This window comes from Ursus americanus, chromosome 9 (assembly GCF_024610735.1).
Source record: "Ursus americanus isolate L20-20 chromosome 9, mUrsAme1.1.p, whole genome shotgun sequence".
Classification (NCBI taxonomy): Eukaryota; Metazoa; Chordata; class Mammalia; order Carnivora; family Ursidae; genus Ursus; species Ursus americanus.
The window spans coordinates 54,107,912-54,135,881 of record NC_142135.1 but is presented as its reverse complement, the minus strand read 5'-3'; the positions used below and the strand labels follow the sequence as shown (position 1 = coordinate 54,135,881).

The following is a 27,970-nucleotide window of genomic DNA, read 5'->3' as shown; positions in this document are numbered from 1 at the left end:
TCCATTTTTGTTCTCCCCACCCCTCCCGATATTGTGCTGGCTATTCTGGGTCTTTTGCCTCTCCACATAAACCTTAGACTCTAATCATCGATGTCCACAAAATAACTTGCTGGAATTTTGGTTGAGATTGCACTGAATCTATAGGTCAATCTGGAAAGAACTGATATCTTGAAAATATTGAATCTTCCTATCCAAGAACATGGAATATCTCTCATTTCTTTAGTTTTTTTATTTCTTTTTCCATAGTTTTGTCCTGTTCCTCATATAGATCTTATACATTTTTTTAGATTTATATCTAAGGATTTCATTTGGGGGGGTACTAATGTAAAAAGCATTCAACTTTTCATTTCAAATTCCACTTGTTCATCACTTGTTTTTAGGAAAGTGTTGACTTTTGTATATTTTTTATTTTTTTAAACATTTTTTATTTAAATTCAATTAATTAACATATAATGTATTATTGGTTTCAGAGGTACAGGCCTGTGATTCATCAGTCTTATATAATACCGAGTGCTCATTACCTCACATGCCCTCCTTAATGACCATCACCCAGTTACCCCATTCCCCCTCACCCCCAGCAACCCTCAGTTTATTCCCTATGATTAAGAGTCTATTATGGTTTGTCTTGTTATATTTTTTCCTCTCTTCCCCTATGATCCTCTGTTTTGTTTCTTAAATTCCATGTATCAGTAAGATCATATGGTAATTGTCTTTCTCTGATTGACTTATTTCACTTAGCATAATACCCACTAGTTTCATCCACATCTTTGCAAATGGCAAGATTTCATCTTTTTGATGGCTGCATAATGTTCGTGTGTGTGTGTGTGTGTGTGTGTGTGTGTGTAAACACACCACATCTTCTTTATCTATTTGTCTGTCAATGGACATCTGGGCTCTTCCTAAAGTTTGGCTATTGTGGACATTACTACTATAAACATTGGGGTACAGGTGATCCTTTTGATCATCACATTTGTATCTTTAGGGTAAATAGCCAGTAGAGCAATTGCTGGGTCGTAGGGTAGCTCTATTTTCAACTTTTTGAGGAACTTCCACACTGTTTTCCGGAGTGGCTGCACCAACTTGCATTCCCACCAACAGTATAGGAGGATTCCCCTTTCTTCATATCCTCACCAATATCTGTCATTTCCTGAATTGTTAATTTTAGCCATTCTGACTGGTGTGAGGTGGTATAGCTTTGTGGTTTTGATTTGTATTTCCCTGATGCCAAGTGATGTTGAGCATTTTTTCATGTTTGACTTTTGTCTATTAACCTTTGTATCTTGCAGTCCTGCTATGATTACTTATTAGTTGTAGGAGGGTTTTTTCTTTTTGTCAATTTGTTTAGATTTTCTACATAAACTATCATGTCATCTACAAACAAAGACAGATATATTTCTTCCTAGTATACATTAACCTTAAAAGCTCAGGGAAATTCTGCTAGAAATAAATAAAATTTGTTACTTACTCATTATTTTCCAAATAGAAATGACCATGCCAACATTAATATCCCACAGGTACATTTTTCATCTATCCACATAACTTAAAATTAATGACAAATGGCATAATACTTTTGATAAAGTTCAAACTACTTTTGCTTTGAATATGGTCGCTTTATTTTACAAGACTCTTAAATTTCTTCTTACCTTTAGTATTACACCCTGTGGATTCTTCTTCATCACTATTAAGAAAGTACTTATTTTAAAACTCAAAATCACATGTCCTGTCACTCTCATTGAAGAATGTCAACAAATGTCAACATCTTGAATAGAACGTCTAAAATTCTTAGCATGACATATATGATCCTTCGTGACTCATGTTATTCTACCTCTTCAGATGTTATTCTTTTTCTCTTTCCCACCCAGTAAGTGGTAATGGTTAGCTTTCTTCCTTCTTCCCTTTTTTCCCTTTCTGAACAGTCAAATACTTTGCTATGGATATGAGATCTACTGCTCTTTTGTCTTTGTGCCTTTGTACATATTTTCCTGAATCCCTCTAAATGTTGGTATATTACAAAGCCTCTGGGCCAGAACTTCTTAAATAAGTTGCTGACATTAGAGTACAAATGATAAACTCTTCAAAGTATATTATCTTTCCAAGCTATCTCAGCAATCACTGATACGAAGTCTCTGGGTATGCTTAGTTTTTACTCAGGGTGATGTTTCCTATCCATTATGTTCTAACCTAAAATTTCCTCACTTTATTCTTTATGAAATGTATAGAGTTGTTGATGGACTGCTAGACTCAGTAGTAATAATAAAGTACACTAAGCATTTTTTCCATTAATTTGCAGAGAATATTTAAGTGTATTTACAAAATATTTGCAATAAATGGAAAACAAATTTATATGCTGTCTAATATGTAATTATAAACAAAGTTACTAATTTTAGTAGCATCCTTTTTTATATTTCATTTGATTCATACATCATTGAAAAGAATCAGGTCTTACAAAGAAGTATAAAGTAAATTCTGGAGGAAATAAAAATTATTTTGTGATCCCCAGCTATACCTAATATTACCAAAAATGGTGTACTTTCTTATTTTCTATACATTCACCTTTGTATACTAATGCCTGAGAGAATGTCTCTGGCATAGTAGGCAATATGTAAACATGACTCAAATTCATAAATAAATGAATAATGGATGATTCAAGTTTTGAAAAACATAATGTCTCAAGCCTCCTTTTGAGGCTTTTATTCTCCACATAGTCAAAGACAAATCCAGCTTTTAGTGATATTCAGCAAATTATGTTCTGATTAAATCTTCACTGATTTAGTTTCTGTTGATTGTAGTCTCTACATTTGAATTACTGCATTCTAATAAACTTAGCTTATTTTTTATGAAGAATATTTATATTAGAAGTTGTCAATCGAGACTTTATGAAAACTATGGTTATCATTTTCCCTGTTTAAAGTTTCTTCTGGAATGAATATTTATATCAGACTTTGTTAAATTCAGAGACACCATTAGTAAATAATTGGGAGTTGTTTTTATTTGTTTTAAACATATCACTGTGTTTTTTTGTATATGTCAGACGATGTGCTAATTATTTTGCCTATATTACTTCTTTAAATTCATACAACATCCATAGGAAGAAGAAAATCTCTCTTCATGCCTGTGGAAACTGAGGCTTGGAGTTGCTAAATAAGCAATATGTGGTTATAGGTTAATGGATAGCAGACAGGATTTGAACCCAGGGAATCTCTCTCTAGAAGTGATGCTTTAAAGTATTATGCCTATGTTTCCTCCCTCAGGGAAGATACTTTTTATATTTTCCAAAGTAAATATAGAGGCTATCATAGTATCTGACACAGATAAGGTGTTCAAATAATTTGTTGAAACAGGATGCTTAATCTAAGGTGAAGTCTGTTATAAAAGCAAATACCAGGAATACAAACTCATTTTTCATAGTAGGAATGATGTAGAAATTCTGTACTGAAAGACTTCAGATATTCTTTATAGCACCTTATAGATGTATAAAATTCATTTAATTGAAAGGAAAAATGGGATGGGTTTATTATTACGAAATTTTTTAGTCTAATGCCATCTAGATGGATTATGTGATATTCAAATTTAAATATATGAAATGTATTTTTTAAAATACATACTGCTATTATTTGGGAAAGTAATACAGATCTTTCACCCTGTAACTGGTTTTCAAAGGTTTTGTGTGTGTGTGTGTGTGTGTGTGTGTGTGTGTATCCTCCAAGGTGAGAAATTCTGCTACCAAGTGTCTATTTTTCTAGTATGCTTTTTTCTTTTTAATTAAAAAATTATTGAAGTAATTAACACAGACTGCTATATTAGTTTGAGATACACAATATAATGATTCAACAATTCTATATGTTACTCAGTGCTCATCTGGATAAATGTATTTGTAATCCCTTTGTCTATTTCACTCACTCTCACACCCACCTCCCTCTGGCAACCACCAGTTTGTTCTCTGTATTTAAGACTTTGTTTTTTGTCTCTTTTTTCTTTGTATCTTAATTTTTCCTAAATTCCAAATATTAGTGAAGTCATTATAGTATTTTTTTTCTCTAACGTATTTCACTTAACATTATACCCTCTAGCATGTTGTTGCAGATGGCAAGATCTCATTCTTTTTTATGGCTGAGCAGTATGCCATTGTGTGTATATACCACATATTTATACATTCATCTATGGATAGATAGGGGTTGCTTCAGTATCTTGGCTAGTGTAAATAATGCTGCAATCTTAAATTACACACTTTTTTCTGTCTAAAAATTATCTCTTCTTTTCAATGAAGTCTTCATTTTTATATTCTATCTATAACAGTACTGGCATTTTCCCCCCACAAATATGTGAAGCTCTTACATTCTCCGTTTTATCTTCTTTCCACAGGTCCATTTCAAACTCAATTATTACAATTATAATCTTCATTTTGAATGTTCTAATTCCTATTTGAAATAAGCCTTCAAAGATGTTTGAACTGACATAGACAATTACTCACTCTGCCCCAAATTTTTTCCAGGATGTGGGATACCAATCTTTAGTCATCGTAAACTTTCAAGTACAGCATTCATAAAATTTATTTTTTGACTATATAAATATTTATATATTCATAAAGTAAATATATCCTTTTTGAGGTGTACAAATTTGCTCCAGATTTGTACATATTTCAAATATTTGTCCTGGTAACACCATTTATCTTTTTAGATCACACATTTTATATGAGGGACTAAAGACACTCAACTTTTAAATAAAGAGGAGGATATGGAAACTTGCTACTGAAGATATAAATAGTAACCTGTCCATAAAAGATAATTCTGCTTAAACACAATCAACAACTACTATACTACAATTAATCTCAGAAGACATTCATAAAAATAATTATTTAAAATGAAATTTAAAGTAAGCAACTACTACTCCCAAATACCTGCTTTATCACTTTCTTTTTCTTTATTTAAATTTTCCCTTTTTTGTCCTCATCATGATAGTTTATATGTTTATTTTTTAAAGTTTAGAGAAATGTAAGTTTTATCTGTTTTAGGTCAACAGTTCCATCAAAAAGTAGCCCGAGGTAAAAATTACACAGAGCTATTTTTATTAGAAACAAAAGTACTTAAATCATGTAAAAAGCAAAGAATAAAGTACTGATACATGTTAACATGTGTGAACCTATAAAACATTATGCTGAGTGAAAGAAGTCAGCCATGAAAAAACACATATTGTATGATTCTACTTACGCAAAATGTCTAGAAAAGGCAAATTTATAGAGACAATACAGATTATTGGTTGCCCAGTGCTGAGGGTGGTAATGGGATGTGGCTGTAAATGAGCTCAAAGTTTCTTTTTAGGGTGATGGGCATGTTTCTAAAATTAGATCATGGTATATTTGTACAATTCTATAAATATATTAAAATTCAGTGAACTGTACATTTCAAGTGGATCACTTGTGATATATTAATTATATCTCAATAAAAGGTGTATCATACTTCCTTCCCCCTCCCCCCACCAAAAAATTGTAGAACAAAGTCACTAGCCAAAGACTAAAACTTGAATATCATTTTCTCTAACCATAGGCCTTCTCCTTGATTCATGCTTGATCATATTCTCAGCTGGAAATGGTGACATTGAAATTATAGGTGAACACCTTGAAGCTATTGAGTAAAGAGATTGAATCTCAAAGGTTTTAAGGTGAAACCCAATATTTAATACAAAAAGTTAACTATCAAAGTACAAAACTATTTTTAAATTATTGCACTTTTCTCTTTTTTACTGATGAAAAAAGCTTTAAAAATTTTATTGTCCTCAGCATCAATATGATAGTTGTGTTTTCTTATCTGTTGCCTGCAGAGAGCTCAGGATATAAGGGTAAATAGATGTGCTGATAGTGCATGATATTGTGCAAAGATTGCATGCTGCTATTTAGTTTGTGAAAATTCATATCCTAGTTTGCCCAGGGAGGTAAGGTTAGTATAAACTTAGTGAATTGGTGAACAGATGATGGAATGGACTAATGAGTGGCCAGTGCAGTCTGTGAAGTTGTCAAGGTAGCTAAGATAATGTTTTTGAAACACTTTTAATTTCTCAAACCAGGTGTCCCATGAATATAGAGTACTGGATCTGATTATACAATAATTCAATTCTATAAAAGTGAGAAGATTGTTCACCAAAGTGGGGTGAATTATCTCTTTCCGAAATGCAAAGTTTCCAGCACACTAATGTACTGGAAGTGATTATTTACCAAACGTCATTCTGATCCTTTGAAGTTAATCCAATTCACATGGTTAAAATGTGTATGACTAGTGACTATTTACATTGGGTAATACCATCTTTTCATGTTAAATTTATATTTAAAATATTTGTGTTAGTGGATTTTGGTAGCTGCTGTTTTACAACCACTGAACGTATGCATAGTAAAAAATGAAAAATGTTAATAATTAGGTAAGCTTTGTCTCTCAATACTTTTGAAATGAAATTTTACACCAGATTTTAAAAGTTAATAGTTGCTATTCTGGCAGAAATAAAAGAAATAGAAAAGCATAAGAATGAAAAGGCTCTTCCATGGAAAATATCTGGTTACTTGTTCCTCTATAAAATTTGCTAGTTGGGAGTGTCGATTGTGTTAATGGAGAGAGCAATTTTAAGCTGTAATCAGGATTAAGCCTCCATAAGACTCTTCATTTTTCTTTTCCATTTGATGACAATTTTCTGTAATTAATATCAGTCCTTTTTTACATACACCAATTGCCTTGATATTATAAATAGAACATTGTGCTGTAGCTTTAGGTAAGGAGTAAATTAAGAACAGATGAATTCTTAATAACAGTCCTCTCTCACAAAACGTTCATGATTATAAAATAATATGAGTAAATAATTGCTGAGGATGTGAAAATATACAGGAGAAAACATCTTAAAATGTTTGATTTTTCTGAAATTCCATTAATTCAACTTCATCTGAGCCTGTGCATTTGCATGGGAATGCCCAAGAATCTAAAAACTGCACTGCAATATAGAAGAATTAAGCACTTGTCCATTTACAGGTGAATATATATATATATCTTTTAATATTAGAAATAAGATTAAAAATAAGTGTTCAAAATCAACTGAATTTTAATTTTTAAATGGGTTATTAGTCACGAACATGTAAAATTACCTCTAGTTTATACAAGTACAATGAACTGCACAGTCAATAGGAAGTTATGAAAGGTTTTTGTTTGTTTGTTACAGGAAGCAAAAAAAATGAAACTTATATATCAAAATATTGCTAGTGGCTTTGTCCTATCTGAAAAATTTTTTAAAAATGTATATTCACTCATATTGATTTCTTTTTCTCTTACTCATTAACATTTTCTATTTCTGTATAATATATATATTTTTTTCTGTGTATTTAAAATAAATATATTCAAAATAAAACTTTGGGGATCATTCATATTTTGAGAATTTACTTTGACAATTTTTACAGGCACAAAAGAATAGAAATACAAGTTTGAAACTAAACTTTTTTTTTAATCGCAAATCAAATAATTAATGATTCTAAAGTCTTTGAATGGATCTAAATGGTTTTTCATACTGGAAAACCTAAGTCTAGCCTTGAGTGAATAAATGGAATTGAAGTTATTAACAAATTAACTATAATTAAAATAAAACAAAATAATACAAACAAAAGGATGAGTGATTTAAATATGAAAAAAAATCATACAATTCTAATTAACAGCCAGAATATGAATATCCTGTCTCTCAATTTTCTTTCAGTAAAAAGGGGGTACTAACCTTGATCTTTGACCCAGTAAACATCATACTCATTACTAAAAACGTTATAGATTAGGGCAATAACCTTGCAATTCAAACAAGTACCTCTTGGAACTACAAAATGGAGAAATAAAATTCATAATGGGGGTGATGGTCTTCCAGAAAGTTCAACTTTTTCTATTGTATGTTAGTATGAAATAAAGCTGCTTATTTTAGAAAAGAAAAAAAAAATCACTTTAAAAAAAGAAGCCTTCATTTAAAAACAAAATCTGCCCTCCATACAGACAATAACTTCTTTGCTTTCACACTTAAAATTTAATGATCCCTAAAACATGGCTTATTATTATGTTCATTAAATAAGAATGATCACCATAGGAACAAAGGTGTGACCAGTTTACTTCATCATAGTTCCCAAATAAATGTTACCTTGTATAGTAACAAATCTTTAGGAAAAGAACATTCACATGAACACAAATCTGTCATTGACTGAAGTTATACAGTCCTTTTGGAAGTGACAATGGTGATTCATTCGTTAAACATCTTTTTTTTAAAATTTATTTTATGCTATCATCTGGTTTTGAGCAAAACTTGCAAAGATTACACTTTAAAATTTTGTTTTACCAACATTGTGAAAACGCTGCCAAGCTTTTTGTTTAAAGTATAAAGTGATTGTAAGTTTTCATTTTTAGAATTCTTGAGGGACTACAAAAGGAAAAAAAAATCTAAACCTTTTAGGCTTATAAAAAGTTGAAAGTTATGCAGGACTTATATTTCGAGCAGACTCAGTTGAACAGTTTCAGGTTACCGCATGAGCTTAGTAGAATAACAAAATATTGCTACTGCAGAAATAAGTTACTCTGTCACTTGGGACCACCAGGAGAATCTACTTACATTTGAAAGAATATCAAAGAAACAAAACCTAGAGTTGAATCACAAACTGAACAAAAAAAAAATAAATTGCTTCATGAAAAAAATAAATAGGTGAGAAGAAATAAGTTAACTACCATGTTTTTATGACAAATACATACATGAAAGATTTGTATAACGTTCACAAAATGTTTTTGTTTTTTTCAGTTCAAATAAAGCCTATTTTAAGCAGAGAGACACATAGTATGGAATGAGCTAAATACTGGAGTTGAACTCCGAAACCTTTAAAAAAAAATTAGGTGGTATTTAGTAAGCTTTTAAAAGCATCAAGTGTACTCATTATTAGATGCAAAGCTTTGTTGAATAAATGTTAAACCTGCTGTATAAATCAAGTATGAATAAAATGCTTGTACATTCAGTTATACATTACCCTTTAAAAATAATTTCAAAGCACAACATTTAAATTTTTAGGCTTTACATTTAAAGTTCTGAAATAGAACCAAAGATCATAAAGGTCACATGTCCAACTTATTAATTTCTCAGTTTTTTTTTTAAAACGAAGTGCACTTCCAGTGACCATGAGCTTTATTACTGAGTAAATGCTGTTTCAGTTTTGTATACTGATACACTCATGTTTCATGAAAGAAATATTTACATTTCTATGTTTATGTATTTATAGAAGAAGATTTCTGAGTTAAGGGCAAACATTTTAAAAGCAATTGGAGTTAATAAAGGTATTTGAGTTATTCGTACTCAGGCATGCATATTTTGTCTTAACATTGTTACCTCTCTTTTGAGATAGCATTTTGACATTTGCCTTCTGTTTTGTAACCATATTTCCACTAATCATTTTAGAGATTATTTCCAAGTTTAACCAGTTTCAGTATCCATAATTAGTCCCTTAATATGATGGATTTTCCATTCATTAGTTCTTTATTTTCTTACTATGTCAATTGAATTAAGTGTATTAGTTTGCTGGGACTGCTGTAACAAAGTATCACAAACTGGGGGTCTTAAAGGACAGAAATGTATCGCTTTACAGTTCTGTAGGCTAGGAGTTTGAGATCAAGGTACTGGCCAGGTTGGTTCCTTCTGAGAGCTGTAAAGAATTGGTTTCGTGTCTCTCTCCCATCTTCTGGTTATCTGCTGGCATTCTGGTATTCTTTAGTGTCTGATGTATTGCTCCAATCTCTGCCCTCATGTCCACATGGTATTCTCCCTGTGTGTGTTTTGTGTCCAAATTTCCCCGTTTCATAAGGACCCCAGTCATATAGGTTTAGGGGTCTGCACTAGTCCACCATGACCTCGTCTTAATTTAACTATATCTGTGATGATCACATTTCCAAACAAGATCACATTCTCAGGTACTGGAGGTTAGGACTTCAACATATTAATTTTGAGGGTGATGCAATTCATATTCACATATGGTAAGTATATTTTTAATTGAAAAAACTATTGGTGGTTTAGTATGGGTAATATGTCCTTTCTTTTTTTAAGATTTTATTTATTTATTTGACAGAGAGATAGCAAGAGACAGCACAGCAAGGGGTGTGGAGAGGGAGAAGCAGATTTCTCACGGAGCAGGGAGCCCAACACGGGGCTCCATCCCAGGACCCTGGGATCATGACCTGAGCCGAAGGCCAACACTTAACCGACTAAGCCACCCAGGCGCCCCTGTTCTTTCTAGTCCTTTCCCAGCTGAGAATGATTTTTAGTTCTTTCATATACAAAAAAACAATTTTTCTGGTTATAAAATTTTTGAATCATACCTCAGACAAGAAAACGTTAAGAGAATATTCCCATAATGATCTGGTTTTGAAGCCATACTGGTTGTATGCACTTTATGGACATTTTTTTCTTGCCCATATATTTAAGGAATTTTTTTGTTTATCATAGATATTATTTTTTAAATAAATTACCTGCCAAATAGTAAACCAATTTAATCTCCAAAATCTGCTGGCATTAGTTAGGATGTTGGTTGTGCTATTGAAACAAATAGCCATAGTTCACAAGAGCTTAAGCATTATGAAAGTTTATTGTTCATTTATTTTATTTGATTTTATTCATGCAGAAGTTCCTCTGTTATTAAGGCTTTTCTCCATGAAGTCATTGGGGTCCCAGACTTAATCTACCTTGTTGTTCATCACTCTCAATATCTAGCTTCCAGCTTCTGGTCTGAAATGCTTATTTCAGTTTTTGCCATTTTATCCCCATTCCAACTACAAAAAGAAGAAATAGAAAGACATGGTTATTGGTGTTAAGGGCACTGACTAGAAACTGTACCTGTAACTTCTGCCCATATTCTATGGAACAGAAGTTAGACACGTAACCACACTTAGCTGCGGGTAATCTTGAGAAATATCATCTCTCTATGGGGAGCTGTGTGCTCAACTAACATTTTTTTCTATTAATATAGAAGAAAAAGCATAGGTATTAGGGGCAAATAGTAGGCTCTGCTAGAGTCTACACTTTACTTCTCTTAAATATCCATTTGCAACCTTTTTTCATGCACTGAAAACACTTGAATCTCCCACAGGGAGTCAACCTCAATGTCCTATCCAGTTACTGTATCCTACTCAAAGTCTAAAATCCCTGGAAAATATGCAGTCCAACCTGTTAGGTCTGAATTTGGTTTACCATGGGCTGGGAACCTCTAAACTAAAAGAAAAATGATCTGTCTCCTTCTCCCCCTTCCCCACCCACCTCCAACACACAAACCCAATATGTAATAGAACAAGAACACACCAACAAGAAAACTTTCAGAGCTGTAGCAGCATGATGCATAATGGGCCTCAGCTGCTCCATGCATCTGGGGAGGTGGCCCTGGAGCAAAGTGCAGTTTCTCTGTTGGGGAGGTGATGGGTCAGTGACAAAGGGCAATGGTTTCTGTGTTAATGAAGTCGATGTGCATCTTGTTCTTGAGGTCTATCCCCTGTGAGATCTTCAGGAAGTCATTGAAGGTGACCCCTTCTTATACTTGATCATGCTCCTTTTGCCCCATGCAGATGCTGGCTACCTCCATCATGGCCCTATCTGCAATGCAGTGAGCAGAATCCTTCTCCTTGTGGCAATTTCTCAAGACCTCTTTGACCACATTTTCAATTGTTCCACAGTGGACATTGCATACATGTAAAACAGAAATCTCAGCTTTTCTTTCTAGCATAGCTATACCTGCTCTTTCTCCTTGGTGGTGTGGATTGGTCAGAAGTACGACATGTTGGGTCAGGAAGTGCTCAAAGTTGATCTTGTGAGCCAGGCAGATGGACCGTTTGCCAAGGTTCCTGTTGCCAAAGAAGGCATGGTGGATTCTGGATCGCATCAAATTGAATTCCAGGTCAGGGACTTTGTAGAGGTCCTCTTTAGGAATAGTGGGCTGATCTCCCCTTAGCTGCTTATAACTCCACTTGAGCCACTGGATCTGGTCTAATGAGAAGCCTGTGTTGCCCACAAGCTCACTCACTTCCTCAGACTCAGAATGGGAAGCAACCATGGTGCCCTATGGAGGGGGCCATGAGGAATGCATCACTTGTAGGGCTTGGGATAGCATTGGCTCTGCAGAAGCTTTTCAGACCTTGGGTCCAACATGGTGTGGACACCAGGGCCAGGTCTGAGCTCAGGTCAAGCAGTTTAGGCAAGAAAATAAATATGTTATCCAAATCAGAAAGGAAAAGTAAAACTGTCACTATTGGTAGATGACATGATATTTCATATACAAAGCCCTGAAGATTCCACCATAAAACTAATAAAACTATTAGAACTAATAAACTTAGTAAAGTTGTAGGATGCAAAATCAATATAAAAATATGTTGTCCTTCTGTAATACTAAAAATGAACTATCAGAAAAGTAAATTAAAAAACAAACAAACAATGGTTTACAATTGTATCAAAAAGTATAGAAGACCTAGGAACAAACTTAACCAAGGAGGCAGAAGACCTGTATATTGAAAACTCTGAGACACTGATGGAAGACACTGAAGAAGACACAAATGAATGGAAGATATTCTATGCTCATAGATTAGAGGAATTAATGTTATTAAAATATCTCTACTACCCAAAGCGATCTATAGATTCAGTGCAATCCATCTCAAAATTCTAAGGGCATTTCTTTTATAGAAATAGAAACAATCCTAAAATTTGTCCTAAATCCCAAAGGAAGTCTTGTCATATGGGACAACATAGATGACACTTGAGGGCATTATGCCAAGTGAAATAACTAAGAGAAAGACAAATACCATATGTTTCACATGTATGTGTAATCTAAAACAAGCAAATTAGAAAAAAAAAAAACCAAAATTACAGACACAGAGAATAGATTGGTGGTTGCCAGAGGCAGGAGGTGAAAGGTAGGCAAAATCAGAGAAGGTGGTCAAAAGGTACAACTTTCCAGTTATAAAATCAGTAAGTCCTATGGATGTAATGTACAGCATGGTGACTGTAGTTAATAATACTGTACTGTATATTTGAAAGTTACTGAGAGAAATAGTTCTCAAAAGTTCTCATCATAAGAAAAAAATTTGCAACCTTGTATGATGATGGATTTTAACAAGCTCATTTGTGATGATTCTTTCACAATATGTACAAATACCAAATCATTGTGTTGTACATCTGAAACTAATACGTTATAGGTCAAGTACATTTTAATAAAAAAATATATGGGACTGTGAAATAACCCCCGAAAACCTCAGTAGCTTAGCATCACATAAGCTTTTTTCTTTTAGAAAATCCAATACAGGTGGCCTCGGGCTTTCCTCCAAACAGAGACACAGACTTGTAGATCCAGGTTCGTTTCATCTTGTGTGCTGCCATCTTCAAATGGCCTCCGAGGTCACTCTAGAACAACAATAACGAAAACCCAAAAAGCTTTGCATTCATAATACCGGAGAATGGGAACATGTGAGCCTCCTTTTTTACATTGTGGTAAATCCTTACTTCTGCAAAGTATTTCAGAAATCAGAGATAAATTATGTGAAGGTAGAGATCAGGTATATGGTCACTGTTCAATATAGGTAAATTCACCATTTCGCTCAGAGTATAGAACCTGGATGATGTGACCTACTGAACCAGTCTCAGTGATGACCACATTTGTCAGGTTGACTGCATTCAGTTGACAGTTGTCAGCTGATGAACTAAATCAAGATTCCAAATTTATATGACAATATATAGATAATGCGTTTTGTGAAGGTGAAGAGATAAACAGCTTATGATCACAAATGCCAGGTGGAAAGTTCTTTGATAATTTTGTATAAGTGATAATACATTTTAAGTAAATATAAGAAATAGAAGCGGATTACAAATGGAGTAGAAAGGTATTCCTATGTTGAAACTTAGAAATAATTCACCCTTGAAAGGAAGATCTAGAAAACGCTATTTTGGAATTAGACTTTTATAAATTTTTATTTATAGATCCTGTTCTCCCTAAGAATGGAGACCTCTGTAGCTTTTCGTTTAGAAATCATTTTGCTTCTACCATCCCTTTAATATTTTGGCAGCAAAGTTAGGCCTCATCTCCTGAGAGAAGCAAAACAGTATAAAACCCAAGAGCGCTGACTCTCCACCCAGACAGTCTCTTTCACATCTAGGCTTTATCATGTCCTATCTTTGCAAACTTAGACATGTTAATTAGTCTCTCCATGGATTGAAATGGTGTGCCTATCCTGCCCCTTGCAGTCTATGATCAACTGTTCTCAGACCAGCTGACTGGTACCAAACTACTCTTAGAGGGGTGAGCTGGACGTAGGAGATGTTTCTTTTCTGTGTGTGCATGAAAGAATGGGTAACCTTATAAAAGCAAACCCACAACAATCATAGTCCAGAGGCTGACTTTAGGGAACACTGGTTTGAGAAATTACAAGAGGGAATTTCTTGTATTCCCAATTACAAGAGGGAAAATTACAAGAGGGAATTTCCCATATTCCCAAGCTTCTTGGGATCAGAAGAACTGGGGGGATCCTCTTCTAGCTTCCTCAGTTATGCCTGAAGACAGCCACCCAGCACTGGTTGGGGACAAGGACTGAACTGGTGGCCACCGGCCATGCCCAGGAGCTGGGGCCCCAGAGCCAGAAAACCCCTAGGCACAGGGGCTGCTTGGTGCCCTCCCTGAGGGGGACCACTGTTTGGCCTGGTCTGTCAGTACAGTGCCTGTGCTGGAGATGGAGAAGTGGGTCCTTCAGAACTTTGTGCTGGGGCTCATCCCTGGTAATATCTCTTCTCATTCTTTTGCGGCTGCATTTAAAAAAACAAAAACAAACAAAAGACCAAAAAACTAAAAAGAGAATTACTCAAATTTCACAAATTATTACTTACACTCGCTCCCCTCTGAATTGTAGGCCCTCACATAAGAGAGATAATTTTACTTACCGAACTCTTAAAAATCAACTATCTAGCCTCTGTGTGTCAGGTGACATATTTTGCCATCTAAAACCATCTGCTGACAAAAATTGCTTTAATTTATTTATTCATTTATTAATTTTAGAATGCCACATATTTTCAAGTAATCTTGATATACTTGTCAGTTTTCTATATATTTTAAAAAGTTTAAGACCATGGTTTTGTGGAACAATCTTTTTTTTTACATTTTCTCTAATAGAAAAAAAGACATACGTTGATAGAAAATGTCTTTCATTTCCTTATGGATTTTTATTGATCTTTTGTGTTTTTTATATAAGAGGTTGATATTTATGGAGGGCTTACTATTTGTCAGAAATGTTTTCAACACTTGAACGGGTCGTTTTACTTTATTTTCAAGATTATTTTTTTCAGGTAAAATATCATTACCCTCTCTTACTTGGGAGAGTCCAGGTCACACAGTTGTAAAACAGAGCTCACACTACTTCAGATATGGCAGAGGACAGGGGTCGAATGTACCTTAGAGTTCAATTCTCTAATGGAACTCTAAGTTCCTCAAGAGAGCAGTCCCGCTGCATAAAACTGCACTTGAACTTTCCTTGGAGAAGCTCCTTCAAGTGCTCTGTTTACATGGCTGTTTGTGTCTGACCCTGAGCGTTCTTGTGGATCAGACACCCAGAACTGCTGGAAAAATCAAGAGACACTGGGGATCCTTTGCAAGGTGCTGCTGCTAAGAGAGCCATTGCAACAGCAGGTCATTACCCTTGACACCAGCCCCAATGGTTGCTGCAGAAGGCCTCTGGGAGTCAATGGCAGCAAGGCAGAAGGCCAAAACTAAAACAGCCATGCAGGTGAGTGGGAGCCACTATGGTGCCGAGGATGATTCCGTTAGTCGCCTGTTTTCAAACTTTCAGGAAGGGATCTGATACTACATGCTGAGATTTTAGTTTTAATAAATTTTGTTTTTCACTGTGTTCTCGTTTAAGTAACTTTTTCTGCATGATGCTGTATGTGGGGGGTGGAGACATTCTGGATGAATAGAAAAATGGGGGTGGCAAATCAGCAAATTGGGAAGTCTGTTTTTTTGAAATTGTTATGCCCCAAAGTGAGACCAACCCTACTACTAATTTCTCTTCCTTCTAAATTGATATATGGCGTCGATCCTCACAATGTTACAATATATCAGCAGCAGTTTACGAAAAGATGATAGAATTTCTCTTTCAGAATACTCATGTCCTTTTATTTACTCATTGCACATGACATTGTGCATGTATTACTTTATTAGATGAACTTTAATCTTCTGGGTAATGAATAGCATTCCCTTCCATGGAACCCTGATCAGATATGTTGGGAAGAAGATTGAATCTCTCACTGCATATGAATTGGGAATTAGTCAGTCATTTGAATCTTTAAAAAGTGTAAAATCAGTAGGGATTGGAGTAACACTTCTTTATTCATCGATTTATAAATCATACATTTATTGAGCACTTGTTCTGTGCCGGGCATTTTGGTAGATGAGGAACAGAAGAAGAAGTATTTGTGCTCTCAGAGAGCTTGCAGTTTATTATAAAAATCATGATTAAAAAGTTTCAGAATGAGATCAACATTAAAACAGAAATACTGTACTATAGGGATGCATACCTAAATGAGAGAACACTTACTTCTGCCCTGGAGAAGAGCTCAGAAAAATAGTACAGGGAAGACACGATACAGTATCTAATTTAAAATGCCAACTTAAAAGTTAGTTTAATTATGTGGGTTTATACTCTAGAATATGAGAAGTAGAAATAAAATAGATTTATAAACCAAAGATGAGATTAAAATATCCCAAATCAAAGGGAATAAAAATAGTTTAAAAATTGCTATTGTGAGAATGCCTGAATCATGGTCCCAAATTTAAATAATAATAAAAAATGTGTTTAATTTGAAGGGCAAATCTGTGCAAGTTTACGAGTTTTCATTTTAGACATTATCGAAAGCTGGTTCATAGTGAGGAAAATGGGCAAACACTTTACTGATGTTATTCCACAGGCCTTTGGTCTTCTATCAGTTTTGTTAAGATATCAGCATTTAGTCTTATTTTTCTCCTTTAAAGTTAATTTCCCCCCTTTTAGTTGTTTTTAATATTTTGTATTTGATTTATTTATAGAATGTTGAGTATGTTAAAGTTAAATATGATGTTATTTATTTATCTTGTTTTAATATTATAGAGATTCTTATGTAGGTTGATGTCATAAATAGTATTGCAAATTTTTTGACATTATTTATTTCCATAAGATTTCTGTCTTTTCTCTCTTTTCATTCTGAGGTTCCAAATACATGCATGTTAGACATTTTCACGATACCAAGCCATATATTACATTTTTTGGTTTGGGTTTTTTGGCCTGTTTTCCATCATTTTGCCTCTCGGTGCTTCTGTCCATTATTTTCTAGTCCACTAATATTTTCTTCAGCTGTGTCTAATATGTTTTAAAGCCCATCTACGGAATTGACTGTGATGCTCCCTTCAGCATCTAAAAATCTGTTGAAATCTCTTTGTTCACTGACAAAATAGATCCTGTTCTCTTTATGAAAGTTTTACTTCAATAAAAAAGTTTTATTAACACTTAAGCCCCGTGACATCTCATTTCCTAATGAAAAAGATTTCATTCATCACTGAAATAAATGGCAGTATAAGGCTTTGAAATTATATTTTCATAGGTAACTTGTTGGATTTTGTTGTAATAATATAGACAACCTCCAAAGTTACATTGGACATTGTTGAATAAAATTTAACATCCTTTGTATTCTCTTTTTACGTTTGGTACCTGATATGTAAAATGTTCCTAGTAAATTTTAATGTTATCAGATAGTATAATGTTGAAAAGTACTATTTTGTGTGTTAAATTTGAAAGTTTAATAATGTAGATAAGCAACATTTCATATTTTTTAAGTAATAACTTGAATGGATTTGTCTCATTTACTTTTAGGATCTGTGCATACACATATATATGTGCATATATGCACACATAATACCTATATAATGAAGATATATAATGTTAATAGCTAATGGGATCCATGGGATAACTTTTTTCTTTCTGTTCTCTTAGGAAAATTTGCTAACATGTGACATACACTATTGCTCTGATCCAATCTAACATTTTCCTACCATTTTATCATATATATTTATTTCAACAAGTTTTCAATTTGAATAGTATGTTTGAAAAGCCAAAGTATGAAGAAAATAAAATTTACCAAGCATTGATTTGAAACAAAGTGTATTATTTTACACTCCAATTCCCATTCCAATTCTATACAGTGATAGTGAGATAAAATCTAATTAAATTTGAAATCATATTCTCCTTCATTTACCACATTTGTGTAATTGTTGCACATACTAGTCTGATGCATTTAGTCTGTATTGCTCCAAAACTTCAGGAATTCCCTCTGAAAGGAGATTCAGAACTGAACATGTTGCTAATTAAAACAAAACGAAACAATTCTGAAAAATAATTTTTTGTGCCTCACTATTTCTTAGATACTATAGAAAAATAAGTCACTTCTCTTCCCACTGCAAAGAGCTTACAGTATGATTATGGAAATAAGACCGAGAGTGACAATAAAGTCAAGAAACTAATTCCAATAGGATTAGAATCTAATCAGTTTCATTGTGTTTTAATTGTACTTCTATATTGGAAGAGCAAAATAGTAATACCAAGTCATATATTATAAGTATTAAATATGTCTGTGAAGAAGTTGTGGGATTTAAACTTAGACCTTGCATTTCAAAAGACAGTGAGGAATTTATAATCTCTGACTACGTAGAAATCATATAAATCATAAAGATAAGACCAGAAGGGCACAAAAAGTGGAAAATAAAATAGTCTAGTTTTCTCATAGGTTTTAATCAGTACTCATTTTATGATGAAGTATCAAAGTGATAAAAGTATAAATATCAGAAGGATTTTTTAAAGATACAAAGGTAGACACTAAAAATAATAGAGTTGAAATCATCAAATAGGTATTTTGCTCACTTCTCCTTCTTGATACTTACAAGGATAACTCTCTCCTTCCAAAGACCATGCTTATGGCCAAAGAGATGTCAACAAAAATGACTGCTGTCCCTTCTGGGCTGACATATTGAGTTTCTGATGCAGACGATTCCATGCTCTCGTTTCCTGCGGAGTGGACCATGGAGCGTTGCGTTGAGAGGTAGGTGCCACGAGACTGAAGCAGCCTGGGATTCTGAGCTGCCACATAGTGAACAGCTGCTTTGGAGAGATGCCCAAACTGTAGGGCACTCTGAACAAGATACAGACTTTGTTGTGATGGGTCACTGCAAGGCTGTGTTCTTTATACTGCAGTGTAGCCTAATCTTTTCTGGTTGACACAAAATAAGCAGTGTTTGGGGCTAAGTAGAAGAAGAAATCTATTGAGCCTGTCAGAAGACTTAGATAACTAAGTACGCTGCTAGAAGTAATAGTCATAAAGAAAACCACTAGAAAATGTATTAATATTCCATATTATCAGGAAAACAACACAAACTTCCATAAAAGAAAAGTGTTACTTATATAGTGAAAGATTAAAAAGAAGCAGTGGGAAAAAATAAATGACATCATTAACCAAGTATATATATCATTTAAATAAATGTATATGGGCTGACTCAACCATTTAAAATAAAAGACTCTCTATTAGAAGAAAGAACAAAATCTAATAATATATTGTATACAAAATACACACATTACAAAATAATCCAGAAAAGCCAAATATAAAAAAGATGAAGTCATTCCAGGAATATGCAAATAAACAAAAAGGTTGGGTTGCTAATTTTAAATCAGAAGAACTTAAATTTTGGGCAAAATAATTAGATGAAAAAATAACAATATAATTTATAATGAAGGTTAAGTGAAGATTATAATGAAGATTAAAGAGAATATTCATTCACGAAGTAATATAGTCATAGAGCCATAGAGTCATCAGGAAACCAAAGGAAAAATAGAAACACATTTGTAAAAGAAAAGTTAAATTTTTATTTTATATTAAATTGATAAAACAAAAAATATGTAAACAATCTAAATATTATCAATATGTAGTATAATTTTTTTGTACACTGATAATAAAAAATACTCTAAAAATGCCAAAATTTGACCATGCGTAATATTACAAAACACTTAAATCAGCTTTGAAAAGTCAAGCTAATGAAGCCTACACCCTTTGATTTAACTTAAGAAAACACAAATTATTTAGGAAGATATGAAAAGTAGTAATGTGCAAACCAAAAAAATATATATATTTATGTACATATATATATAGCACTCTTACTGAGATGTAAATATAAAATTAAACCATTTCAAATATACAATTTCAATGCTTTTTAGTAACTTTATCAACTGACGTAATAACCACCATAAATTAGTTTCAGAACATTTTTATATCTCCCCAGAAAAGACTCAGGCCCACTTACAATCCCTCCTTATTCCCATCCCCATGCCCATCCTCAGCCCCGGTATCCACTAATCTACTTTTTGTCTTTATGAAATTATCTTTGTTGGACATTTTATATAAATGGGACCATAGAATATGTAGTCTCTGGTGTCTAATGTCTTACACTTAGAATAATGTTTTCTGAGGTTAATCCGTAATGTGGTATGGCTCGTAGTTTCTTTCTTTTTATTGCTGAGGGTTATTCTATTATGCAGATATACCACTTTTTGCCTATTTATCAATTGATGGACCTTTAGGTTGTTTTCACTTTTTGACTGTTATGAATAATGTTGCTGTGAACATTCATACACAAGTCTTTGTGTGGACTTATGTTTTCATGTATCCTAGGAGTGCTGGTTCCAATGGTTATTTATGTTCAATTTTTTGAGAAACTGCCAAACTATTTCCAAAGTGGCCATACTATCTTACATTCTCCCAGAAATGTATGAAATGTTTTCTCTCTCCATATGTCTCCAGTGTCTGTTGTTATTAGTCCTGTTTCAGAAAGCTCATCTAGTTAGTATGAAATGGTATCTCATTGTAGTTTTAATTTACATTTCTTTGCTTAACATCTTGTCATGTACTTATTAGTTCTGATGTATGTTTTTGTTCAACACCACCAAGCATTTAATCCTGACATTATCTACCTGGAGATAGCATCAGAAGCCAGAGGTTAAGGGCTCAATCCTATAAGTCTACCCCCTGCCCCCACTTCGGAGGTCAAATGCAAGTCCAGGTTGTCACCTGTGCTCCTGACCAACCCAACCAGCTGTAGATAGGACGTTCCCACAATCCCTTCCTCAGGTTCTAATTTGCTAGAGAAGTTCACAGAACTCAGAGAAACATTTTACTTACTAGGTTACTGGTTTGTAAAGAGATATAAATTAGGAACAGCTAGAGGAAAGAGATGCATAGGGCAAGTGACAGTAAAAGGATTGAAAGAGGACTTCTGCCTCCATTTTAATGCCCAACTTTCTAGTTGGATTCTTCTTTCCAGCTGGTTTCTTGGTTTAGGCAGAAGTCCCTGAGGGCAAAACATCTCTGGATGGGAACCAAAACTACCCCCTGAAGCAATAAGGACTGCCCTGAGCCAGCCAGATTTGCCCCTGACTGACTCCATGACAGTGATCAGTTTGACCTTTTCTGTCTATCTGCAGAGACCCATCCACCTGTTCCCCACATTTTCCTTATATAAACCTGGAGGTATAGTCAGCATTTTGGAGACAATCTTTGAGATGGCAGTCTGCTGTTTTCCTGGGGTTGACCTCACTGAAATCAATTCCTTTCTTGTTTCACCACCACTCATTTCTCTACCTTTGGATTTCATCAGTGCTCAGGGGCCAGATCTGGTCCTGGAACCAGGTGCTCTTGCAACCCTGCACCCTGGCTTCCGTGTTCTCTGGGTGCCCCACTCTCTCACATCTCTATGTGTTCACCAACCTAGAAGCTCTGAAAACCCCATTCTGTTGGGTTTTTATACCAGCTTCATTACATAGGCATAGCTGATTAAATCATGACTCTCAATGTCCAGCCCCTCTCTCCCCTCTCTGGAGGTTGGGGTGGGGAATGGACCTGAAAGTCCAACCCACTAATCACGTGGTTGGTTCCCCCGGCAACCAATCTGCGTCCTTAGGTTACCTAGGGCTTTCCAAAAGTCACCTCATTAACATAACAAAAGACAGTTTTACTGCTCTCTTCACTTAGGAAATTCCAAGGATTTCAGGAGCTCTGTGCCAGGAACAGAAAGAACAAGTACGTATTTCTTATTGTAAATCACAATATTACATTACCTAATAATGTATCTACTTTGGTGAAATGTTTGTGAATATTTTTTGCTCCTTTTGAGATTTTAAATATATATAATTATGTATTACACATTATAAAATGTATCATATGTTATATACACTATCATATATACAAATAGTATGTGTAACAATTGTTTGCATGTGTATTGTAAATAACACATGAAAAATAATTAAAATCTCCCTCTCTAAACTTATAAAACAAAGCCAAAACTTTTTAGGAAGAAAACTCATGGTCTAAGATACTCAGTGGAAAGAAGAGTGAAAATAGATGAAATAACTATGCAACTCAATAGATTAGAAATTACAAAATTAACATAAGAAAAGCTGAAAAGAAACAATACATGTAGATAGAAATAAATAAGTTCTAATAAATAAATTAGTAGACCTAATATATCGTTGATCCATTTTGAGAGGAAAAAACAAGACAATAAAATTTATAAATTATATTTTAAACTAAACGGGTGAAAATCGGTAGCACGCAAATACATGACATACACACTGATAACAGAAATAATCACAGATATAGGGACGTTAACTAAATCGTGTGAGACTAATTTTCTCCATTCTATGCCAACACATTTGAAAACCTGGGTGATATGTAATTTTTTCTTTTTTAGGAAAATATAAACTGCCACCACCAATTACATAACAGATAGATAATCTGAGCAGATAATCTAAGCCATCAGAGTAACAGGTGGATCAAAGAGCTATGCTCAAAAAATGGACTGTTTCCCAGGGTAATTTTTTAAGAAACAATTAATTTCAAAGCTATTTAAAATCCTCAAGAGCATAGAAAAAAGAAGAGAGCTTCCAACTTTTTTATGAAAGTGACAAAATACTAACACCAAACAGTGATAAAAGATACACTCTATCTGCTACATAGCTCCCTGCTAGCCCCAAACAAACAAGTAAATAAATAAATGTAAAGAGAAATCCAGACCAATCTTACCCATGAATACTGGTTTAGAAAAACATTAAATGAAATTTAGCAAACATTATTCAGAAGCATATTAATCAAGACTGGGTTTTATTCCACATATGCACCTGTCCTGCTCTCTCCCTGAATATGACTGCTCTTGTACCAACATACACAACATTTTGGCATTTAGATACTATTTATTGATATTTGTTATTTATTCACTGCTAGTCATGGAGTGTTTAAAATACCCAGGTGACTCTTACGTGTCTTGAATCACTGTCTTCAGTAAATGACTTCATAAGAAATGGCTGATTCTCTGATTGTTTTGAGAAGTCTCAGGACTGTCCAGTGCTATATTCTCCTTTGCATTTTATATTACAGTTCACCTCAGCTTTGTTTTGTGTTTGTGAGAAGAAATAGACATTTTCCTGGACCAAAAATAATTGTTAGGCCCTTCACTTTGACACTAAGTATTTATTTTTGTATATAGTTTATTTAACCAATTAGATGTAAAGTGGAGTTTTGCATTACACATAAACTCAAAACATCAATATAATACTTAAATGTAACATTTTCTCAAATTTTAACAGTAAGCAGACAAAAAACAAAACAAAACCAAAACAAAACCTGATTTAATGAGTGGTCACCTCCAGAATAAGCTATATTAAAACTAGTACATCTCGAGCAGAAAACTGCCAATCTTCATATCTTACCTTAACCGATATCTAACACTTATGAACTCTCTTTCTATACGGCTATTATCTCACTATTTCCTTGAATTTCCTTAAAATCCTACTCTCACATAAAAGTTAAAAAGCCGTTCAGGATAAGCTATACATTCAGATTCCTTTCAGAGGGCAATGAACAGCATCTGATTATCTTGTGAATGGAGGTAAATGCCTGTCCTGCTTGGGAGAAAAATACCACAGCATCCAACCAGTATATGATGGTGTAATAAGAAGAGTATAATGCATGGCTTTTATATGCATTTTCTGTTCTTATTGAAAGAAGGTGTGAGACTAGAATAGGTGCTATGGAAGGGCATTAAAAACAGGGTGGTTCTCTCTGGGTCTTGCCTGGACTAGCAGAAAGAGGCCGAGAACATGGAAGCCAAGGTGTTGGGAAAGCATCTCATTAAAGATGGACTGCCTAGAGAGACGGAAGAACACTGCGGCTTTAGGGCAGTGAAGTTGCAAGTCCAGACTTACAGGAATTCACATACCTGAAGTCTGGAACAGTCAAACCAGCTTGAGGCCATCTATCACCATAGCAGTTCGTGGCTGCAGGGGCCGTTTGAACCCTAGATTTCCTGGAGAGAGTACAATACCAGAGTGACTACATCACAGCGCTGCTGACCCTGAGATTCAATAAGTAGATGTTCATAAAGCAAGGATCAAGAGGTTTGGGTCTCCCTGGGCATTTGGCTCTGAGGGTGAACAGGCATTCATTAGAGAGATAAGGCTCAAGTTTGAGAGATAGGTCTTAAGTATTAGCAAGAGCCTCTCTGAGGCCTCCTAAAGCAAAACAGCAGGCCATCCACCACAATGGAGAGGGCTCAGAGAAGGCACAGCTGCGGCCGTCAGAGAAGGCTAGGACCGAGGAAGAGTATTATTATAAATCTTAGTGATTCCAAGAAAATGAAGATGTACTAGGTGAGATAGTGTTAAAAACTCATTTGTCCTATTCCCAAATAGATGATTTGCTTGTTTTTGACAGATTTGAGCAATATTTCATTTCTAGTGTCTCTAAAGAATTAGTATGCAAATCTTAAAGTTTATATTTTGAAAAACTTGAGAGCTAGAAAGGATCGTAGAGATAATATATTCCATCACATACCCACAAAAACCATTTCCAAATGAGAAATGTGACACTCTGGGAGATTTTCTAACTTGCCTACAGTCATGAGTGGTAATGAAAGAATTAATACTCACATTGCTGATTCCTAGCACAAACTTAGTTTCATTATTATGCAATATAGAATCCTTCTGCTAATAGAGTTAATTTGCTAAATAAAATTTCCAGTTTATTTCCATTTTTTAAAACATTAACAACTAATGGTGTGCTAATTTAAGCTGACAAGAACACACATTCTTTAAAGAATGAAAGGAAAAGCTGCTTATAGATATAGATCATAGATACTGATACCTCTATATGATTATAAAAATATATATAAGGCCACTATATATGCATTGCATTTTTAGTGATCTATCTATATCCACCTAGATAGATAAACGGATAGAAAGATGTACAGATAGATATGGATATATGTAGCTTTATATGAAGCAAATATATATAGGGATACACACACACACACACACATATAGAATTAATATATAACTCTTCCTTGAAGATATGATTTATGGATATATGGTTAGCCCTATTTCTTTGGAGCTGCTCAGCTATGGCTACCTTTACCTACTGGCTACCTACTGGCTCAGCAGTTCCAAACTCGTACAGAAAGATGGTGCTATAAAAATCATACTACACTGGAAGTGACATCAAACACTGCTTGGTGTAAACCTTTTGGATCTAAAAGTCTTTTGTGTCTGCAATGAAAATCTTGTTCCCTGCCTGTTTATGGGTGAATCCATTCATATTATTAAACAAATCAACTTTTTAAAGAAATATATGTGTAGATAAATAGATAGGGAGTGAAATCCTTTTCTAGGAACAAGAGAAAGGGAATGCCATTTGATTTTTTTTTTTAACTCAAGTTCTTTTGGGTTTTTTAAAAAGATTTTATGTATTTATTTGACACAGAGTGGGAGACAGAGTGAGAGAGCACAAACAGGGGGAACAGTAGAGGGAGAAGGAGAAGCAGGCTCCCTGCTGAGCATGGAGCCTGATGCGGGACTCCATCCAGGACCCAAGGATCATGACCTGAGCTGAAGGCAGATGCTTAACTGACTGATCCACCCAGCCGCCCCCCTCCCATTTCATTCTTGATAGGAGGTGAGGATTCTCACAGAGGACACAGAATTTGCAATTTTCTAAAGCTGTCAAAGACATAATATAGGGTTATATATCCCCCCACTCAGCATGATGGTTGAGAAAATGGCAACTCTACTTCTCCACACTTGCCTTTCTGACAAAGAATACTTTATTATAATGAAAACAGCTTGGAAAATATAAGACTGGTAAATTAAATTGTTTACTTATATATGCCACTCAGAAGTTGAGCAATTTGAACATTTGTCTCAACTACTTAGCAACCTATTTTTCCTATTAGGCATGACATTCTTTTCATTTTTATTTTATTTTCAGAACACTTAACATGAGATCTTAGTTTTGTTTTGTTTTGTTTTGAGAGAGAGAGATTGAAAGGGAAGGTCAGAGGGAGAGGGAGAGAGAGAATTCTAAGCAGGCTCCATGCCCAGCCTGAAGCCTGATGCAGGGTTCGGTCCCAAACCCTGAGATCATGACCTGAGCTGAAATCAAGAGTTGGACACTTAACCGGCTAAGTCACCCAGGCATTCCAGCATAATGATCTTTTGATGTGTTAATTCATTGTTTAATTGCATTACTCTATTTTTATATTTCAATTTTTTGTTATATTAATTCTTTTTCTTCTTAGGCTTTGGAACAACAGAATGCTTGGCATATAATGTATAAAGTAAGACTGAATATGTGTTGGGTAAAAAATATATAATTACTAAAGTACATTATGTAATGAATATGAAATTAAGCAAGTTAGAAATGAAGCAAGTTTTTTTTTAACATACTTTCTTTTTAGAAACCACTCTTTTTTCTAGGCCTTATCCATGATCAGAAATCTGGGTCTAGGTCACAATAAAACCACTTTCCGTGGTTCTTAATCATACAACTTCACCAAATATCCTGATGGAAAAATATAATGATAAAATAACCAAGGAACATATTAAAATAATAACTTTAAGAGACCTCCAGTTTGGGCTGAAATAAAATAACCTCTTCTCTGGTCTTCCTCCTCGTTACTTAAAAACTTGAACATAATACAAGTAAACGCAGGAAGACTGAATTATGGAAAGAAAAAGATGGACGAAGACCATGGAATTTGAAGAATGAAAAGATAATGAATTCCCTGGGTTTGTTTTCCCTTGCTATATGGCCAGTATGAGGAACTAGGGCTTGCAACCTGGAACCACCGAAAGATGCAGACAAAAAAGACTTGAGAAAGGCCTGCTCTATGTAGCCAAGGGAGAAGGAAATGGGTAGCCAGGTAGATTAGTAAACAATATCTGCTTTGCTCCATTTAAATACCAATGGAAAAACTCTCCTCTCTGCCCCCCTGGTATCAGGTGGATTGAACACAGAGCCAAGTTTCTCCCCCACTCCTTGGCAGCAACAGATAGTACTCTGATTACCCCACCAGATTGTTTTTAGTTGGGCCAAGCAAAGAGCTGAACTTTCACCCACAAGGCAGCAAGAATGTAGAATAAGGCAGTGCAAATTGGTGCCACCTGGCACCCTGCTTCTTCATTTTTCCCAGTGTCAGTGAGGCCCAGGGGAGACATGAACCTCCATCCCCACTGTCCTCCACCCTATCAGCAATGAGGCAGTATGAGGTGGTATGAGGTAGCGCTAGTGGGCACTCTGCTTTCCCTGATAGGGTAGTATTAGTGGGGATCACAAGGGAGCTGAGTTTCTATACCCATTCAGCAGAAAGAAGGTAATGCAATGCCATGCTGTATTTTTTCAGGAGTAGGATCAGTGAGACTCAGTAGGAAGATGAACATCCATGTATGGTTTCATCATACCCAGACTTGTGTGCTGCAGCTAACCAGGGTAACTGTTGGCTGAAAAAGAAAATGAAATAGGCCCCAGATCTTACAACATATCCTAGATACCTAGAATGCAATAAAAAATAAAAAATCAT

General features: G+C 34.6%; 1 long non-coding RNA gene and 1 pseudogene across 2 annotated transcripts in view; one reads left to right on the top strand and one right to left on the bottom strand.

Moving 5' to 3' along the window:
• The window catches only part of LOC123797948 (uncharacterized), a 253,800-nt gene that overhangs the window by 157,136 nt on the left and 68,694 nt on the right, over window positions 1-27,970 (top strand). Inside the window, exon 4 of one of the 2 annotated variants that reach the window (XR_015725818.1) lies at window positions 18,986-19,119. This is a non-coding gene — a long non-coding RNA (uncharacterized LOC123797948). Of the gene's footprint in view, window positions 1-18,333; window positions 19,120-27,970 lie in introns of those variants that run through there. The other variant, XR_015725819.1, reaches the window with a different exon arrangement.
• On the bottom strand, window positions 11,447-12,073 carry LOC123797947 (calcineurin B homologous protein 3 pseudogene; annotated as a pseudogene).